Here is a 12,808-nt window from a genome sequence, read left to right on the forward strand (position 1 = left end):
TGGTGGTAGTGTGTGGTGGTGGTAGTGTGTGTGTGGTGGTAGTGTGTGTGGTGGTGGTAGTGTGTGTGGTGGTGGTAGTGTGTGTGGTGGTAGTGTGTGGTGGTGGTAGTGTGTGTGGTGGTAGTGTGTGTGGTGGTGGTAGTGTGTGTGGTGGTGGTAGTGTGTGTGGTGGTAGTGTGTGGTGGTGGTAGTGTGTGGTGGTGGTGGTAATGTGTGTTGTGGTAGTGTGTGGTGGTGGTAGTGTGTGTGGTGGTAGTGTGTGTGGTGGTGGTAGTGTGTGTGGTGGTGGTAGTGTGTGTGGTGGTAGTGTGTGGTGGTGGTAGTGTGTGTGGTGGTGGTAATGTGTGTTGTGGTAGTGTGTGGTGATGGTAGTGTGTGTGGTGGTAGTGTGTGTGGTGGTGGTAGTGTGTGTGGTGGTGGTAGTGTGTGTGGTGGTAGTGTGTGGTGGTGGTAGTGTGTGTGGTGGTAGTGTGTGGTGGTGGTAGTGTGTGTGGTGGTGGTAGTGTGTGGTGGTGGCAGTATGTTGTGGTGGTAGTGTGTGTGTGGTGGTAGTGTGTGGTGGTGGTAGTGTGTGGTGGTGGTAGTGTGTGGTGGTGGTGGTAATGTGTTGTGGTGGTGGTAGTGTGTGCGGTGGTGGTAGTGTGTGTGGTGGTGGTAGTGTGTGGTGGTAGTGTGTGTGGTGGTGGTAGTGTGTGTGGTGGTGGTAGTGTGTGGTGGTGGTGGTAGTGTTGTGGTGGTAGTATGTGGTGGTGGTAGTTTGTTGGTGGTAGTGTGTGGTGGTGGTAATGTGTGGTGGAGTTAATGTGTGGTGGTGGTAGTGTGTGGTGGTAGTGTGTGGTGGTAGTAGTGAGAGGTGGTGGTAGTGTGTGGTGGTAGCGTGTGGTGTAAGTGTGTGGTGGTGGTAGTGTGTGTTGTGGTAGTGTGTGGTGGTGGTAGTGTGTGGTGGTGGCAGTGTGTGGTGGTGGTAGTGTGTGTTGCGATAGTAAATGGTGGTGGTAGTGTGTGTGTTGGTAGTGTGTGGTGGTGGTAGTGTGTGTGGTGGTGGTAGTGTGTGGTAGTGGCAGTATGTGGTGGTGGTAGTGTGTGTGGTGGTAGTGTGTGGTGGTGGTAATGTGTGGTGGTGGTAGTGTGTGGTGGTGGTAGTGTGTGTGGTGGTAGTGTGTGGTGGTGGTAGTGAGTGTGGTTGAAGTGTGTGGTGGTGGTAGTGTGTGGTGGAAGTGTGTGGTGGTGGTAGTGTGTGTGGTGGTAGTGTGTGGTGGTGGTAGTTTGTGGTGGTGGTAGTGTGTGATGGTGGTAGTGTGTGGTGGTGGTAGTGTATAGTGGTGGTAGTGTGTGGTGGTGTTAGTGTGTGTGGTGGTAGTGTGTTTTGATAGTAGTGTGTGGTGGTGGTAATGTGTGGTTGTGGTAGTGTGTGGTGGTAGTGTGTGGTGGTGGCAGTGTGTGGTGTTGGTAGTGTGTGTGGTGGTAGTGTGTGGTGGTGGTAGTGTGTGGTGGTGGTAGTGTGTGGCGGTAGTGTGTGGTGGTAGTGGTGGTGGTGTGTGGTGGTGGTGGTAGTGTGTGCTGGTGGCAGTGTGTGGTGGTGGTAGTGTGTGTGGTGGTAGTGAGTGGTGGTGGTAGTGAGTGTGGTTGAAGTGTGTGGTAGTGGTGGTAGTGTGTGGTGGTAGGGTGTGGTGGAAGTGTGTGGTGGTGGTAGTGTGTGTGGTGGTAGTGTGTGGTGGTGGTAGTGTGTGGTGGTGGTAGTGTGTGGTGGTGATTGTGTGTGGTGGTGGTAGTGTATAGTGGTGGTAGTGTGTGGTGGTGTTAGTGTGTGTGGTGGTAGTGTGTTTTGATGGTAGTGTGTGGTGGTAGTAATTTGTGGTGGTGGTAATATGTGGTGGTGGTAGTGTGTGTGGTGTCAGTGTGTGGTGGTGGTGGTGTTTGGTACTGGTAGTATGTGGTGATGGTAGTATATGGTGGTGGTAGTGTGTGGTGGTGGTAGTGTGTGATGGTGATAGTGTGTGGTGGTGTTAGTGTGTGGTGGTGGTAATTTCTGGTGGTGGTAGTGTGTGGTGGTGGTAGTGTGTGGTGGTGGTAGTGTGTGTGGTGGTGGTGGTAGTGTGTGGTGATGATAGTGTGTGGTGGTGGTAGTGTGTGTGGTGGTGGTAAAGTGTGGAGGTGTTAGTGTGTGGTGGTGATGGTGGTGGTAGTGTGTGGTGGTGGTAGTAGTGTGTAATGGTAGTAGTGTGTGGTGGTGTTAGTGTGTGGTGGTGGTGGTAGTGTGTGGTGGTGGTGGTAGTGTGTGGTGGTGGTGGTGGTGGTAGTGTGTGGTGGTGGTGGTGTGTGGTGGTGGTAGCAGTGTGTGGTGGTGGTGGTAGTGTGTGGTGGTGGTAGTGGTGGTAGTGTGTGGTGGTGGTGGTGGTAGTGTGTGGTGGTGGGTGGTGGAAGTGTGTGGTGGTGGTGGTGGTAGTGTGTGGTGGTGGTAATGTGTGGTGGTGGTAGTGTGTGGTGGTGGTAGTGTGTGGTGGTGGTAGTGTGTGGTGGTGGTAGTGTGTGGTGGTGGTAGTGTATAGTGGTGGTAGTGTGTGGTGGTGTTAGTGTGTGTGGTGGTAGTGTGTTTTGATAGTAGTGTGTGGTGGTGGTAATGTGTGGTTGTGGTAGTGTGTGGTGGTAGTGTGTGGTGGTGGCAGTGTGTGGTGTTGGTAGTGTGTGTGGTGGTAGTGTGTGGTGGTGGTAGTGTGTGGTGGTGGTAGTGTGTGGCGATAGTGTGTGGTGGTAGTGGTGGTGGTGTGTGGTGGTGGTGGTAGTGTGTGGTGGTGGCAGTGTGTGGTGGTGGTAGTGTGTGTGGTGGTAGTGTGTGGTGGTGGTAGTGAGTGTGGTTGAAGTGTGTGGTAGTGGTGGTAGTGTGTGGTGGTAGGGTGTGGTGGAAGTGTGTGGTGGTGGTAGTGTGTGTGGTGTTAGTGTTTGGTGGTGGTAGTGTGTGGTGGTGGTAGTGTGTGTTGGTGATAGTGTGTGGTGGTGGTAGTGTATAGTGGTGGTAGTGTGTGGTGATGTTAGTGTGTGTGGTTGTGGTGTGTTTTGATGATAGTGTGTGGTGGTGGTAATTTGTGGTGGTGGTAATATGTAGGGGTGGTAGTGTGTGTGGTGTCAGTGTGTGGTGGTGGTGGTGTTTGGTACTGGTAGTATGTGGTGGTGGTAGTATATGGTGGTGGTAGTGTGTGGTGGTGGTAGTGTGTGATGGTGATAGTGTGTGGTGGTGTTAGTGTGTGGTGGTGGCAATTTCTGGTGGTGGTAGTGTGTGGTGGTGGTAGTGTGTGGTGGTGGTAGTGTGTGTGGTGGTGGTGGTAGTGTGTGGTGATGATAGTGTGTGGTGGTGGTAGTGTGTGTGGTGGTGGTAAAGTGTGGAGGTGTTAGTGTGTGGTGGTGATGGTGGTGGTAGTGTGTGGTGGTGGTAGTAGTGTGTAATGGTAGTAGTGTGTGGTGGTGTTAGTGTGTGGTGGTGGCGGTAGTGTGTGGTGGTGGTGGTAGTGTGTGGTGGTGGTGGTGGTAGTGTGTGGTGGTGGTGGTGTGTGGTGGTGGTTGCAGTGTGTGGTGGTGGTGGTAGTGTGTGGTGGTGGTAGTGGTGGTAGTGTGTGGTGGTGGTGGTGGTAGTGTGTGGTGGTGGGTGGTGGAAGTGTGTGGTGGTGGTGGTGGTAGTGTGTGGTGGTGGTAATGTGTGGTGGTGGTAGTGTGTGGTGGTGGTAGTGTGTGGGGGTGGTAGTGTGGTGGTGGTAGTGTGTGGTGGTGGTAGTGATGTGGTGGTAGTGTGTGGTGGTGGTAGTTTGGTGGCGGAAGTGTGTGGTGGTGGTAATGTGTGGTGGAGTTAATGTGTGGTGGTGGTAGTGTGTGGTGGTAGTGTGTGGTGGTGGTAGTGAGAGGTGGTGGTAGTGTGTGGTGGTAGCGTGTGGTGGAAGTGTGTGGTGGTGGTAGTGTGTGTTGTGGTAGTGTGTGGTGGTGGTAGTGTGTGGTGGTGGCAGTGTGTGGTGGTGGTAGTGTGTGTTGTGATAGTAAATGGTGGTGGTAGTGTTTGTGGTGGTAGTGTGTGGTGGTGGTAGTGTGTGTGGTGGTGGTAGTGTGTGGTGGTGGCAGTGTGTGGTGGTGGTAGTGTGTGTGGTGGTAGTGTGTGGTGGTGGTAATGTGTGGTGGTGGTAGTGTGTGGTGGTGGTAGTGTGTGTGGTGGTAGTGTGTGGTGGTGGTAGTGAGTGTGGCTGAAGTGTGTGGTGGTGGTAGTGTGTGGTGGAAGTGTGTGGTGGTGGTAGTGTGTGTGGTGGTAGTGTGTGGTGGTGGTAGTTTGTGGTGGTGGTAGTGTGTGGTGGTGGTAGTGTGTGGTGGTGGTAGTGTATAGTGGTGGTAGTGTGTGGTGGTGTTAGTGTGTGTGGTGGTAGTGTGTTTTGATAGTAGTGTGTGGTGGTGGTAATGTGTGGTTGTGGTAGTGTGTGGTGGTAGTGTGTGGTGGTGGCAGTGTGTGGTGTTGGTAGTGTGTGTGGTGGTAGTGTGTGGTGGTGGTAGTGTGTGGTGGTGGTAATGTGTGGCGGTAGTGTGTGGTGGTAGTGGTGGTGGTGTGTGGTGGTAGTGTGTGGTGGTGGCAGTGTGTGGTGGTGGTAGTGTGTGTGGTGGTAGTGTGTGGTGGTGGTAGTGTGTGGTGGTGGTAGTGTGTGGTGGTGAAAGTGTGTGGTGGTGGCAGTGTGTGGTGGTGGTAGTGTGTACGTTGGTAGTGTGTGGTGGTGGTAATGTGTGGTGGTAGTAGTGTGTGGTGTTGGTAGTGTGTGGTGGTGGTAGTGTGTGGTGGTGGTAGTGTTTGTGGTGGTAGTGTGTGTGGTGGTAGTGTGTGGTGGTGGCAGTGTGTGGAGGTGGTTGTGTGTGTGGTGGTGGTAGTGTGTGTGGTGGTGGTGGTAGTGTGTGGTGGTGGTATTGTGTGTGGTGGTGGTAGTGTGTAATGGTAGTAGTGTGTGGTGGTGTTAGTGTGTGGTGGTGGTAGTGTGTGCTGGTGGTGGTAGTGTGTGGTGGTGGTGATAGTGTGTGGTGGTGTTGGTAATAGTGTGTGGTGTTGGTGGTAGTGTGTGGTGGTGGTGGTGGTAGTGTGTGGTGGTGGTGGTGGCTGTGTGTGGTGGTGGTGGTAGTGTATGGTGGTGGTGGTAGTGTGTGGTGGTGGTAATGTGTGGTGGTGGTAATGTGTGGTGGTAGTAGTGTGGTGGTGGTAGTGTGTGGTGGTGGTAGTGTGGTGGTGGTAGTGTGTGGTGGTTATCTTGAGGTTATCTTGAGATGATTTCGGGGCTTTTAGTGTCCCCGCGGCCCGGTCCTCGACCAGGCCTCCACCCCCAGGAAGCAGCCCGTGACAGCTGACTAACACCCAGGTACCTATTTTACTGCTAGGTAACAGGGGCACAGGTTGCAAAAGAAACTCTGCCCATTGTTTCTCGCCGGCGCCTGGGATTGAACCCGGGACCACAGGATCACCGTGCGTGCTGTCCGCTCGGCCGACCAGCTCCCCTCTGGTGGTAGTGTGTGGTGGTGTTAATGTGTGGTTGTGGTAGTGTGTGGTGGTAGTGTGTGGTGGTGGTAGTGTGTGGTGGTGGTAGTGTGTGGTGGTGGTAGTGTGTGGTGGTGGTAGTGTGTGTGGTGGTAGTGTGTGGTGGTTGTAGTGTGTGGTATTGGTAGTGTGTGGTGGTGGTAGTGTGTGGTGGTAGTGTGTGGTGGAAGTGTGTGGAAGTAGTGTGTGGAGGTGGTGTGTAGTCGTATTGTGTGTGGTGGTGGTAGTGTTTGGAGGTAGTGTGTGGTGGTAGTGTGTGGTGGTAGTGGTGGTGGTGTGTGGTGGTGGTGGTAGTGTGTGGTGGTGGCAGTGTGTGGTGGTGGTAGTGTGTGTGTGGTGGTAGTGTGTGGTGGTGGTAGTGTGTAGTGGTAGTGTGTGGTGGAAATGTGAGGAAGTAGTGTCTGGAGGTAGTGTGTAGTGGTATTGTGTGTGGTGGTGGTAGTGTGTGGTGGTAGTGGTGGTGGTGTGTGGTGGTGGTGGTAATGTGTGGTGGTGGCAGTGTGTGGTGGTGGTAGAGTGTGTGGTGGTAGTGTGTGGTGGTGGTAGTGTGTGGTGGTGGTAGTGTGTGGTGGTAGTGTGTGGTGGTTGTGTGTGGTGGTAGTGGTGGTGGTGTGTTTGTGGTAGTGGTGGTGGTGTGTGATGGTGGTGGTAGTGTGTGGTGGTGGCAGTATGTGGTGGTCGTAGTGTGTGTGATGGTAGTGTGTGGTGGTGGTAGTGTGTGGTGGTGGTAGTGTGTGGTGGGGGTAGTGTGTGGTGGTGGTAGTGTGTGGTGGTGGTAGAGTGTGGTGGTGGTAGTGTGTGTGGTGGTAGTGTGTGGTGGTAGTAGTGAGTGTGTTGGAAGTAAGTGGTGGTGGTAGTGTGTGGTAGTGATAGTGTGTGGTGGTAGTGTGTGGTGGTGGTAGTGTTTGTGGTGGTAATGTGTGTGGTGGTAGTGTGTGGTGGTAGTAGTGAGTGTGTTGGAAGTATGTGGTGGTGGTAGTGTGTGGTAGTGATAGTGTGTGGTGGTAGTGTGTGGTGGAAGAGTGTGGAGGTGGTATTGTGTGTGGTGGTAGTGTGTGGTGGTGGTAGGGTGTGGTGGTGGTAGTGTGTGGTGGTGGTAGTGTGAGTGTGTGGTGGTGGTAATTTGTGGTGGTGGTAATTTGTGGTGGTAGTGTGTGGTGGTGGTGTGTGGTGGTGTTAAATGTGTGGTGGTAGTAATTTGTGGTGGTGGTAGTGTTTGGTGCTGGTAGTATGTGGTGGTGGTAGTATGTGGTGGTGGTAGTGTGTGGTGGTGATAGCGTGTGGTGGTGATAGTGTGTGGTGGTGATAGTGTGTGGTGGTGTTAGTGTGTGGTGGTGTTAATGTGTGGTGGTGGTAATTTCTGGTGGTGGTAGTGTGGTGATGGTAGTGTGTGGTGGTGGTAGTGTGTGGTTGTGTTAATGTGTGGTGGTGGTAGTGTGTGTTGTGGTAGTGTGTGGTGGTGGTGGTGTGTGGAGGTGTTAAAGTGTGGTGGTGGTAGCGTTTGGTGCTGGTAGTATGTGAGAATGGTAGTATGTCGTGGTGGTAGTGTGTGGTGGTGGTAGTGTGTGGTTGTGATAGTGTGTGGTGGTGTTAGTGTGTGGTGGTGTTAATGTGTGGTGGTGGTAATTTATGGTGGTGGTAGAGTGTAGTGGTGGTAGTGTGTGGAGGTGGTTGTGTGTGTGGTGGTGGTAGTGTGTGTGGTGGTGGTAGTGTGTTGTCGTGGTAGTGTGTGGTGGTGGTAGTGTGTAGTGGTAGTGTGTGGTGGAAGTGTGTGGAAGTAGTGTGTGGAGGTGGTGTGTAGTGGTATTGTGTGTGGTGGTGGTAGTGTTTGGAGGTAGTGTGTGGTGGTAGTGTGTGGTGGTAGTGTTGGTGGTGTGTGGTGGTGGTGGTAGTGTGTGGTGGTGGCAGTGTGTGGTGGTGGTAGTGTGTGTGGTGGTAGTGTGTGGTGGTGGTAGTGTGTAGTGGTAGTGTGTGGTGGAAGTGTGAGGAAGTAGTGTGTGGAGGTAGTGTGTAGTGGTATTGTGTGTGGTGGTGGTAGTGTGTGGTGGTAGTGGTGTGTGGTGGTGGTGGTAATGTGTGGTGGTGGCAGTGTGTGGTGGTGGTAGAGTGTGTGGTGGTAGTGTGTGGTGGTGGTAGTGTGTGGTGGTAGTAGTGTGTGGTGGTAGTGTGTGGTGGTAGTGTGTGGTGGTAGTGGTGGTGGTGTGTTTGTGGTAGTGGTGGTGGTGTGTGGTGGTGGTGGTAGTGTGTGGTGGTGGCAGTATGTGGTGGTCGTAGTGTGTGTGATGATAGTGTGTGGTGGTGGTAGTGTGTGGTGGTGGTAGTGTGTGGTGGTGATAGTGTGTGGTGGTGGTAGTGTGTGGTGGTGGGAGTGTGTGTGGTGGTAGTGTGTGGTGGTAGTAGTGAGTGTGTTGGAAGTATGTGGTGGTGGTAGTGTGTGGTAGTGATAGTGTGTGGTGGTAGTGTGTGGTGGTGGTAGTGTTTGTGGTGGTAGTGTGTGTGGTGGTAGTGTGTGGTGGTGGTAGTGTTTGTGGTGGTAGTGTGTGTGGTGGTAGTGTGTGGTGGTAGTAGTGAGTGTGTTGGAAGTATGTGGTGGTGGTAGTGTGTGGTAGTGATAGTGTGTGGTGGTAGTGTGTGGTGGATGTGTGTGGAGGTGGTATTGTGTGTGGTGGTAGTGTGTGGTGGTGGTAGGGTGTGGTGGTGGTAGTGTGTGGTGGTGGTAGTGTGAGTGTGTGGTGGTGGTAATTTGTGGTGGTGGTAATTTGTGGTGGTGGTAATTTGTGGTGGTGGTAGTGTGTGTGGTGGTAGTGTGTGGTGGTGGTGTGTGGTGGTGTTAAATGTGTGGTGGTAGTAATTTGTGGTGGTGGTAGTGTTTGGTGCTGGTAGTATGTGGTGGTGGTAGTATGTGGTGGTGGTAGTGTGTGGTGGTGGTAGTGTGTGGTGGTGATAGTGTGTGGTGGTGATAGTGTGTGGTGGTGTTAGTGTGTGGTGGTGTTAATGTGTGGTGGTGGTAATTTCTGGTGGTGGTAGTGTGGTGATGGTAGTGTGTGGTGGTGGTAGTGTGTGGTGGTGTTAATGTGTGGTGGTGGTAGTGTGTGTTGTGGTAGTGTGTGGTGGTGGTGGTGTGTGGAGGTGTTAAAGTGTGGTGGTGGTAGCGTTTGGTGCTGGTAGTATGTGAGGGTGGTAGTATGTCGTGGTGGTAGTGTGTGGTGGTGGTAGTGTGTGGTTGTGATAGTGTGTGGTGGTGTTAGTGTGTGGTGGTGTTAATGTGTGGTGGTGGTAATTTATGGTGGTGGTAGTGTGTAGTGGTGGTAGTGTGTAGTGGTGGTAGTGTGTGGAGGTGGTTGTGTGTGTGGTGGTGGTAGTGTCTGTGGTGGTGGTAGTGTGTTGTCGTGGTAGTGTGTGGTGGTGGTAGTTTGTAGTGGTAGTGTGTGGTGGAAGTGTGTGGAAGTAGTGTGTGGAGGTAGTGTGTAGTGGTATTGTGTGTGGTGGTGGTAGTGTGTGGAGGTAGTGTGTGGTGGTAGTGTGTGGTGGTAGTGGTGGTGGTGTGTGGTGGTGGTGGTAGTGTGTGGAGGTGGTAGTGTGTGGAGGTGGTAGTGTATGGTGGTGATGGTGCTGGTAGTGTGTGGTGGTGGTAGTAGTGTGTATTGGTAGTAGAGTGAGGTGGTGTAAGTGTGTGGTGGTGGTGGTAGTGTTGTGTGGTAGTGGTGGTGGTGTGTGGTAGTTGTGGTAGTGTGTGGTGGTGGCAGTGTGTGGTGGTGGTAGTGTGTGTAGTGGTAATGTGTGGTGGGGGTAGTATGTGTGGTGGTGTTAGTATGTGTGGTGGTGGTAGTGTGTGGTGGTGGTAGTGTGTGGTGGTGGTAGTGTGTGTGGTGTTAGTGTTTGGTGGTGGTAGTGTATGGTGGTGGTAGTGTATGGTGGTGGTAGTGTATGGTGGTGTTAGTGTGTGTGGTGGTAGTGTGTGGTGATGGTAGTGTGTGGTGGTGTTAGTGTGTGGTGGTAGTGTATGGTGGTGATAGTGTGTGGTGGTGGTAGTGTGTGGTGGTGGTAGTGTGTGGGGGTGGTAAAGTGTGGTGGTGTTTGTATTGTGTGGTGGTGGTAAAGTGTGGTGGTGTTGGTATTGTGTGGTGGTGGTTGTGTGTGGTGGTAGTAGTGTGTGTGGTGGTTTTGTGTGGTGGTAGTAGTGTGTGGTGGTGGTAGTGTGCAGTGGTAGTGTGTGGTGGAAGTTTGTGTCGGTGGTAGTGTGTGTGATGGTAGTGTGTGGTGGTGGTAGTGTTTGGTAGTGCTAGTGTGTGGTGGTGTAGTGTGTGGTGGTGGTAGTGTATGGTGGTGGTAGTGTGTGGTGGTGGTAGTGTGTGGTGGTGTTAGTGTATGGTAGTGGTAGTGTGTTGTGGTGTAAGTTTGTGTGGTGGTAGTGTGTGGTGATGGTAGTGTGTGGTGGTGTGACAATTACGGGACATCCGTTATGTGTGTACTATCATACTAACATTAATACTAACTTCGGGATAGGTATGTCAGTACTCAACATTGTACTTCGACCCGAGAAATCTCCCCCCGGAGTTATGTTGGAAATTTCCAACACTAATACACTACTATTGTATTATAATAAATCATTATTATTATATACTAACTACAGTAGTCACTAATTTACTAACAGTAATGGTCACATAAACTAACCATTATATCTGCGTATTAATGCTAGAATTCTTACGAAATAAAGCACCAACATTGCATCAGATTATATCTAGTTAAACACATTTATTACCAATGTGCTAGAGAATTGAATGTGGTTCTCTAAAATCATCAGTATTCCATGTGATAATTATTTACGGATAACATAACTCCCAAATAATTCTAAATCGAGAGTTTTTAGTTACAATTGTTATCAAGTAATAGTTTTTCTGTCACGTGTGAATGCCATGGAGAAAATTAAAATCTTCTCCATTTCTCGTTTACCACCATAAGACGAGAAAACAATAATATTTAAATCCGTAGAATCACAACCCAGTCCTTATTAAAGTATTTCAACCACAATTGGCCGAAATAGTATTATTCGTGATAAATAATTTCGGTGGTGAATGCGGGACGCGGGTTGGGGGAGAAGGAGACATTATTGCGGAGCGAGCAGCCAGCGTGCGTACTTGGACAGAGGAAAGTCGCGGCGTCAGAGTCTGAGACACGTGGTGTTGGGGAGTTATCAGCAAGAATTACACTGATACCCAACTAATAACGAATAATTATTCTTCCACGCGCTCCATAGTACTTGGTCAATCAATAACGCGTCGAGAATCACGCCAAACTCTCAATCACGTGTACAACCCAGTAGAACTTTAAGACTGAGACGCAATATCAGCAGACTTCAGCAATTACTGCGCTCATGCTAAGTATATTTTCTTTCTTGATGCATCATTAGAGGTTGTATATTTCGTGGGTAGTCTGTCGTTATATAGTAGGACGACAACAAATCCAACGTTAGTACCGCATTAATATTTCTTCTCCATTTTCATAACTATTGAGATTTAAGTAGCGTAGTTCAATGCTACGTAATATCCTTTAAATTACAGCTCGTATGTGAGGAGTCAACGAGTCGTTTACTACATTCGTGTTATTCACCTCTAATGGCTTCTATGTGGAGATCCTGAGATCACGAGGACGAAGCACGAACGATGTCATAGAAGTCGTCTTAAAGCTAAGACTTTTTGTACACATTTAATTATTCCATTTTATTATACAAATTCACAAGATTATCATATTGAATATTTTACCATATGATGATTGGAAATTGATGTGTTTACTTAGATTATTGCTCTTTAATTTCAAGAATCATTAATATTCTCTATTTGAATTTACCTATTGATTCTATAATATTTTAGGTCATAATATTATTTACTCAACAATGAACTGGTGACGAACCACACTAGTTCCTAGACGTATATGAAGTTCTAGCAATACCCCCCCAATGTAGGTGTTTGAGGCTCTGACTTTAGTTAATTAATCATACAGTCCATTATATATTTAAGTGATTATTCTTTCTAATACTTATCCATAGACACTGGTTCTTCTTGTGTTTTCTAATGATCACTTTTTATTAGTTTCCCTCTTTTCTCAAAAGTGGGTGGTCCTGCGTTATTAAATTAAATAATTAAACAATTAAATAACAGAGTCAAGCCCCAGATATCCCAAAATATGGTCGTTATCGAACCGGATATAAATATATATATACTAATTAGTAATAACTAATCACCGTGTGAAGTAGTCTAGACTAACCACATTTATTAATTGTGTCTACCAGCAGTGTACTACATAGGTTAGCCTATTTCACACTAATTCATTGCTACTTATAGCTCATGTATAAGGTAGCACTCGTGGGACACAGTCAGTTACCCACAACACTTAGACTATACCTCATACTGAAGTAAGAATCTTTAGGTCACCAGGAGCAACAGCTCATAACTTCTATAACAATTCCACACTAGCACCTGCGTTAGAGTGGCCTCACCATCTACCCATTATTTATTTAGGTGGTAATGACATCCATCCTACTCGACATCCAGCTGAGGTAATTAATCACCTTAAAACCATAATTTCCTCATTTAAACTCATCAGCAATACGGTAGTGTTCACATTGGTGGAACCTCGCCAACTGAATAATAATAATCGTTGGGGAGTAAGCCCAGAATATTACTAAAGAGCTGCCAAATATATAAACTTTAGGCTGAGGAAGCGAGTACGATTGGATGCCACTTATATTCAATTTACAGCCAGACCATACAGGCAAAACCTGGCAAGAGATGGTGTACACCTGTCAGGTGAGTCTAGGTCACATGTTGTTGACAAATTGATCAACATAATCAATCACCACAAACGGCTGTGGCTAGCAAGCCAAAATTAACTGTACATAATTGTTTTCCACCTGTGTGTGCAAGTGTACATTTATATAAACTATAAAATCCAAAAAAAACAAAAATACAGCACAACTATATATTCACATTACTGCACCACAATATAATCTTTGCCAACCTTTATTTGGTAGGAATTTAGGCTGTGATTGTGCTGAATTTGGCACAAACGCAGACTAAATAAATCTGTAGTTTTTTAGGTAGAAATTCTCACAACTAGGCTTGAGCTAGTTAGTAGTACATATATTATTCATTCTTGTGCTGACCCTATCAAAGGTGGGATTAAACTTTAGGATAACTCTGATTAGAGTATATCCATATTACTTATTCTTCTACTCATTATTTGTGTGTATGCATTTTGAGTGCT

The sequence above is a fragment of the Procambarus clarkii genome, chromosome 57, assembly GCF_040958095.1.
Source record: "Procambarus clarkii isolate CNS0578487 chromosome 57, FALCON_Pclarkii_2.0, whole genome shotgun sequence".
Taxonomy (NCBI): Eukaryota; Metazoa; Arthropoda; class Malacostraca; order Decapoda; family Cambaridae; genus Procambarus; species Procambarus clarkii.